At 44.8% G+C, this 7,321-nt stretch overlaps 1 long non-coding RNA gene across 1 annotated transcript; it reads left to right on the forward strand.

The window, feature by feature from the left end:
• Positions 1-4,157: 4,157 nt before the first annotated feature.
• On the forward strand, positions 4,158-6,772 carry LOC134549302 (uncharacterized). Its single transcript, XR_010080054.1, has 2 exons — positions 4,158-6,034; positions 6,126-6,772. It is a non-coding gene; the product is annotated as an uncharacterized LOC134549302 (long non-coding RNA).
• The last annotated feature ends 549 nt before the right edge of the window (positions 6,773-7,321 follow it).

Raw genomic sequence — 7,321 nt, forward strand, 5'->3', positions numbered from 1 at the left:
CATCTTCTAAAAAGAGGATCTGAGAAAGTCAAATGCGAAGTGTTGAGCAACAGGATATTGTTCATGCAGTCCATGCACTCATTCTCTGGAGCAGGGTACACTAATTATCTCCTGTTATTGCAGCAGCATACACATAGGGTCCCCAGTATGACAACTGTGCTATGAGCTGTACAAGCTGAGGCTAAAAAAATTAAATAATGAAATGAAATGAAACAAAATACTTATGATAGAAAGTCTCCATGTTCAATGCAATTATTGGTTGTGTCTTAACATGTAATCATGGGGAACAGCTCCAAAGAACACTAAAAAATACATTCTGAGTTCTCACAGGTTGTTTCTCTTCTTTAAATAAACATAGTGAGGTTCTTTAAATAGTCCTCTCTGCACTAAGCATAAGTGCAACGAAAGATGTGCAAAGACAAAACACAACAGGCCATCAGAAAAAACAGATTAAACCCTTGTGTGAATGAGGTTGCTCTCCTAACTACCAATACTCTAGTAAGGCACTAAACTGTTCTCACTTCACTTGTGAACTCTCTCCCAAAAGATGGTAAAGCAGAAGGCTTCTGAGTGCTTTCCAGAAGTTGCCAGGGCTGTCAAAATAAAGGAGGGAGATGGACACTGGGCATACAAACACTGTGCTCCTGCTCCTTCCCCAGGTAAACACAGAAACTCATCACCTGTAGTGGTGTCTCCCACGGGAGATTCTCTGCCTCAGCCACGGCCACACTGCCTCGGTCAGAACAAGCAGATTGAGTGACCCACAGACCAAAAATGGATGCAAATCTCTAAGCTACAGCTCATGCAAGTTAGCCAAAAAGGCTGCTGATGTCCTGATACTTCCTGTTTTCCACACTAAATTCCCAACCTAAATGCTTTCCCTGTCTTTTTCTGGGCTAAACATCAGCCTCCCTGTCCTTGCCCCAGTTAAATACTAGGTGAGTTATGTAAGGATGCCAAGCAATTCATCCTACTATGTTCTGTGATGCCTGTTTTACTCTCTTCATGTCTCTGCAAAAACCTTTTTTACACATTGGCTCATTCTTGCAAGACTAGCATTTGGCTCGCTTTTCAAATGCCCTTTGCTTGGGACTTAAATCCCTTTCTAGTCCTTTTATCTATGGGGAAAAACTTGCAAACATATCCTAGGCACAGGACAAAACCGGAATCCAAGGGCAAACAAAAGGAAGCCCAAATTTGCTTTGAGAACAGCTCATGATTTTTTTTTATTCAGTCTCATGACTAGCCAGGAACAGGCTGACTCATGGCATTTGAGTGCCCTGGCTCAGCAATCCTGAGTTTGCTGTTGGAATGTCTGTGTCCTCTAGTCCTCATGCTTCTTCATCTCACCCTTGGCTGATTTGCATTGCTGGGGGAATACATGACTACAAAAGTTAAAGGTGAAAAATAATTAAAAATAACTTGGACCTAAATAACACAACTTGGAAAGGTGTCTCCTGTACTGCCTGCTTCTGTTCCTAAAGGTTTTCCTTCAAATTCCCAGTTGCAAATATATACCGTAAAAATATATCACAAAAATAAATGTGATCTTATTAAAAGGGCTGGTCCAGCAACTTTCTGTCCTCACTTTCCTTCAGTGATGAGTCCCTTTAGGATCACTCTGCAGCAACCAAGCTAAACAAGCTATCAAGTTTTAGTGAGATCCAAGTTTTCCCTTCCTTGATTCTACAGGATTGGAAGTGAGCCCATGGATCTTTTCCTTCTATTTCTTATCTTTTGTCAAACTGTTATGATGTCACAGTGCTTTAGGTTAATCTTTTTTTCTTCACTTTTTTATGTTAGGCTCTGAAACATGACTGACTTTGCTGAAAGCATTCCACACTCCTTTGCTCAAATGCCGTAAGAAATTACAAAATGTATTTGCCATTAACAATGTTTTTGTATCTACCTGATGTAAAACATCCTCAGTGACTGGTTCAAATGCTATACCTAAAACACTAAAAGGAATCCAGCAGTAATCATCAGCAGAATAGCAACCAGAGATCTTGCTTCAGGTCTGGGCATCTGTTTTACAGTATGAAATAGCATCAGTTTTGAAACAGGATTCTGCAGCCAACAAGAAAGATGAAGAGACACAAGGGCCTGGAGTAACAGGACAAGGAGAAGTGGCTTAATACTGAGAGAGAAGAAGGTTAATTTATTTATTCCCTGTGAGGCCCTGGCACAGGTTGCCCAGAGAAGCTGTGGCTGCCCCATCCCTGGAAGTGTCCAAGGCCAGGTTGGATAGGGCTTGGAGCAACCTGATCTAGTAGAAGATGTTTCAGCATCTAGGAATGGCTGAAAAATATCCTTTATCTGGCTCTAATCCATAGTTCCTCTCCCAGAGCTGCAGAAGCCCTTGAGCCTGTCCAAGAGCAAGGTTGTATTTAACGATTAAAAAATGGAGTATAAAGAACCACTGTCCCAGCAAAGGTCCTGACAGAGCTTTGTTTAGATGACCAGACTGTGACTGATACGACAGCTCAGCCACAGAAATCTGAGCAAACCCAAGGCACACACACAAAACACACCAGAGCTTGGAATTCAAAAAGGAAACAGGAAGACCAGAAATTTCTTCACTGAAACGGGTGGAAAGGTGAGGATGGAGACAACCTGCTACCATCCCTTCACCACTCAATGGACAGTGCCAGGAGGTGTTTGGAAAAGGAAAGAGGTAGCAAAATGTCATTGGGAGTAAATGAGCACTTATTCTTAGGAACAGCATGGATCTGGGAAGAAAATATGACTCCAAAGAGGCCCATCTGAGTCTTAGTGCCTCCTTAACACCTCTTCCTTATGACTGGGGCTTGAAGTCACAAATCTGACTCAAAACTCTGTTATACAACATGTAATAAAAATATAACAATCATCTAAGCCCTATTTAGTTGATACAAAACTATCACTTTGATATCATTTTTAATTTCAGTGAAAACAACACTGATTGTTAGCAGATTTTAGCAATTCTCAGAAAGGTTGAAGCCCAGACTTTAGAGATGGAAGTGATGGTATAATGGAGTGGAAGAGCTTGGACTGTTATGTTTGTTACAATTCAAAAAGGAACAGAAAGCAATTAATGTAAAACTTAGAGATTTAAAACTACTCTCTCCAGAATGGTTATACTACCAACAGCACAGGTCAATATTTTTTTAATATGAACATGTAAAGATCTTTAAAATAAAATAATCATGGCAAAGTATCCTAGGACACCAAGGACAAATATTGTGACGGAGTCTGCAGTGGAACAATAACAATTTGCTCTGCCAAATCAGCCAGAGACGTTAATCCAATTTACAATTTAAAATAAAGTTCAATCCTATATATTGACATTGTATTTGTCTCTTATCACACAGGCAATTGTGCATACTGACATGATATCACACAGACAATTGTTACACAGTGGATATGTGGTATTTATAAAGCTATTTATGCCTACATACATACAGAAATACCTAGAAACTCACATACATGCCCAAACCCACATGTCTGAGTGCAAATTCTCCTCCTCAGCTTGCTTTAGTCATTCAAATGTGGTTTCCAAACACATGCACATAGGGCAGCCTCAGTGTGAGAGTGGAACCATCTCTCTGAGGAGCAGAGGCTTGGCATGCTGCTCCCAGAGTTCATTACAAGCATCACTTCCAAGCTCCTCTTGAAGAGAAACTCTCTTGCTGGGATTCTTTAGAAACCTGAGACTGTTGCCTCTTAATTTAAACAAGCATTGTTTTCCTGAAATCAAAAGAATAACTAAGAGAACAGTGCTTATAGGGAGACCACTTACAACCTGCAATTCTAATTCTAAAAGACCTGATAAGGTTTCAGCTTCCAGTGTTAACATTAATCACTTTTTTACCAGTGATATCAATTAAACAAATTTCTTTATCCCTAGCATTAAAACATAGGGACTAAAAATAAATCTGTTACAAAATATGCACTTTGTTTATACATATTTACACAGACCTCAGATCTGCATATATGCAGTTCCAGAAGGATAAAATCATCTGATGCAGAAGATCAGCAAAGCAATCTGTAGGCTCTACAGGGGCTAGAAAAGAAATATTTGTATGGTGGCAAACAACATTATGCAAGACATGCATGTGCTTGAGCTTGTGATGGAGAAACAGTTGCATAAGTTGTATATCCAGAGAGACTGGCAGCCATCGGTCCTGCACACAAAAGAAAAAACTCTCTCCTCTATGTATTTATTAAGATTTCAAAGCTCAAGGCTACATCCTTCCCACTTCAGGATTTAACTGACTTCTGGCAGCCTTGCACCTCTTGTCTCCTCGAAGCACATGATGTGTCAGCAAAGTGAGTATGGTTTTTTTTTTCATCTCACTGAGGAAGGATGCAATGGGGGAGGAAAAAGGGTAGAAAAGCCTTTCTCCCCCCCTTCCCCAGTGCAGCCTGCTGGGAGATGTAGTCACACCGCAACTGCCATGGAACAAAGGAGCGCAGGGGCTGCAGGAAGGGGCCACAGCAGCGAGACCCTCCCTGGGTAACCTGCACAGGGCAACTTCCAAGGGCATCATGGCAAGGGTGAGGCTGGGGGGAAAGAGGATCCCACAGGAGAGCTCGCTCCTGAAAATCCCCTTGGCTTCATTGCTCTTGGGCATTGGCCAACTTTGTGGAAAAGCCTTGTCCGCATGTGCTGTGAGATGAGCTGGGACAGGGAGAGGTCATGTCACCCCTCTCTGTGCACCAGGGCTCGGGCAGTGGGAATTGTGGCTCCTGAGCCTTGGGTTGCCACGCTGGAAAACTTCTGCCCTGCTTCGTGTTTGTATTGGAGGTCGTGAAACGGGAGTGGGAAAAATCATTCCTTGGATTTGATACTGTTCAACGTCACAACTCGTGAGGACAACACAACATTCTTCTCAACATCTAACACATTCATTTTAATATTTCTAAATGAAAAATTAAGGGGTGTTCTTTCTCCAGTGGTGTTGGCATTTTTAACCCACACCCTGATGCACAATTGCCCCCTGCACCTCTACTGCCACTCCTTAGCTCCTTATTTCTGTATTTGTATTCTAACTAGGGGGAAAGAAAAAGTGAAATTGTTTCTTCCTTTCAGCCTCCTGGGCAAGCAACTGTGGGAATAGAAAGTGCAAATTCTTGGAAATCTTCCGGGGGTTGTTTGTTTGTTTGTGGGTTTGGGTTTTTTTTGTTGATGTTGTTGGGTTTTAGTTTTTTGGGTTTTTTTTTCTTTTTTAACTAAATCAGGTGCTCAGCCTTCTCTAAATTTAGTGCTTCTAAAAGTAGAGATGAAGTGGCTCTCGACCACACAAAGGCTTTTGCCAATGTTTGCCAGTTTTCCTGGTGATTCTTTCCAAACTATGGCAGCACAAGGCAATAGCCTGGATCTCTTTCTTTCGCTCTCTCCTTTTCCTGGGTAATTACTTTAAGTTCCAACTCTCCCCTCCCGCACCGTTAACCTTGGATCCATAGCTCCCGGTGACGATTCTCCAGCACACCAGCTGTTACTTCTCATTTCATGGCTCACTGGTGAAACTCCTGAGCTCTTTTTCTCTTTACATGTCCAACCTGTTTCTTCCCCGCATGCTTCTGACTTTCCTCAAGACCTCCTCTTTAATCACTTTAAAGCCGCTGGGCGTGCGTATTTCAGCGGGGTGAGAGTAGGAGGTAGAGGAGGAGGAGGAAGGACAGCCAGCGTGTCCAGCCAGAGGGGGATGCCAGGGAAGCGGCCGGAGGAAGGGGAGGGATGCTCCAGCTTCTCTCCTTGCCGTGCTGCGTGATGGGGGAGCAGGACGGGGCTTCGTCCTACACCCGAGGCCAGCAAATTGCTCCCAAGATCAGCCCCCTTTACGCACCGGCACCTCAGCCCTGGGCTCGCACAGGAGTCATGCGGCTCAAAGAAAGCGGAGAAAAGCAAACTCCACCTCCTCGCAGCTCCGCAGCAATCTCGTACACCACTCGCCTCTCCATCTCCGCGTCTCCGCCGGGGCCAGCACACCCTGCCCGGCCACGAACGTCCAGGAACGCGGGACAGCCACTGCGGGGTTTGAGGGCGCTTTTGGTGGGTTTGCTTGTTTGTTTGCTTTTGGTTGGTTGGTTGGTTTGGTGTGTGGGGTTTTTTTCTTTCTGTCTCTCTTTTTATTTAATTTTAGTAGCCGAAGCAGCAACCGGCAGAGCCTACGTGAAAGGACTGATCAGCAGGCACCCCTCGTCACGGTACCAGGCGGGGGAAGGGAGCCACATCCGGCTGATTTAATGACTGCCTGGGCAAAACCGGCTTTGCCTGGGGAAAGAATCTGTTCGGGGGGCAGGGAGAAAGGGGAAGGGTTAAGGAAGGAGCATCTGCCGAGCTGAAAGGCAGCCTTGGAAAGGCGGCTGTGCCCTGTGCTCCCTCAATGGAGCCGAACGAGCACCGCCCGCAGCTCAGCCCCGCGGGCTCTGCAGCCCACAGCCCCGGGGGCTCCGTGCGGGCTCCCACCGACTCTGTCCCCCAGAGCCCCACTCAGAGCTCCCCAGAGCATCCAGCAGCCTGCCCTGGCTGTGTGGGACCAACATCTGCCCCCGTTCCAGCTCTGCCCGGTTTTTACGGGAATTAAGGGGAAGGGCTCCTCTCCCTGCACAACAGAAGAAAGCCTTGGGTGACACACTGACCAAAACCTCCACACTCTGTCTCACTGCTCTGTCTGTGGAAAGAAGGAAGGAGCTGGGAGAAGAAAAGGTGTTTTTAGGGGCTTATTTTATTTCTCATTATCGTCCTCTAATTTTGTTAGTAATAAATTCACTTAATATCTCAAGTTGAGCCTGTTTTGCCCTTGAGTTTTTTCCTGGTCCTTAACTCCTGAACCGTTCCTTAAATTTTTCTCTCCTCTGTCCAGCTGTAGCAGGGAAGGGTGAGCGAGCAGCTTCCACTGGTGCCTTTGGCCAGTGTCAAACCACAACAGTTTGTTAACCCAGCATAAAAGGCTGAATATTCCCCTCAGTACTGGGCCTGCATAAATGAGGAATGGCTGCACTTCACATCAGAGAGCCCATTCCACCACAGAGATGATGCTGGAACTTCCATGCTCTGCTTTTTCTCCTGCTTCCCTTCACACCCCCTGTTCCCCACCACACCTTCTCTGCAGCAGTGGCACTCACAGCTACATGTCTGGCCAAGTCAGAAATGGATCCAGTTGACCACTACCCCTTCAGAAAAATAAATTGCTTTTAAAAGCAGATTTTTTTCCTCTCCCATATTTCCCATACCTTTAAGTCCTTAACATTACCACTAGCCATGGAAAGGTGGTTTCTGGGGAGTCACCAGCTACAGTAAGAAATTACCCGTTTTATCAAGGATGACCTTTCCCCT

Source organism: Prinia subflava, chromosome 4, assembly GCF_021018805.1.
Source record: "Prinia subflava isolate CZ2003 ecotype Zambia chromosome 4, Cam_Psub_1.2, whole genome shotgun sequence".
Lineage (NCBI taxonomy): Eukaryota > Metazoa > Chordata > Aves > Passeriformes > Cisticolidae > Prinia > Prinia subflava.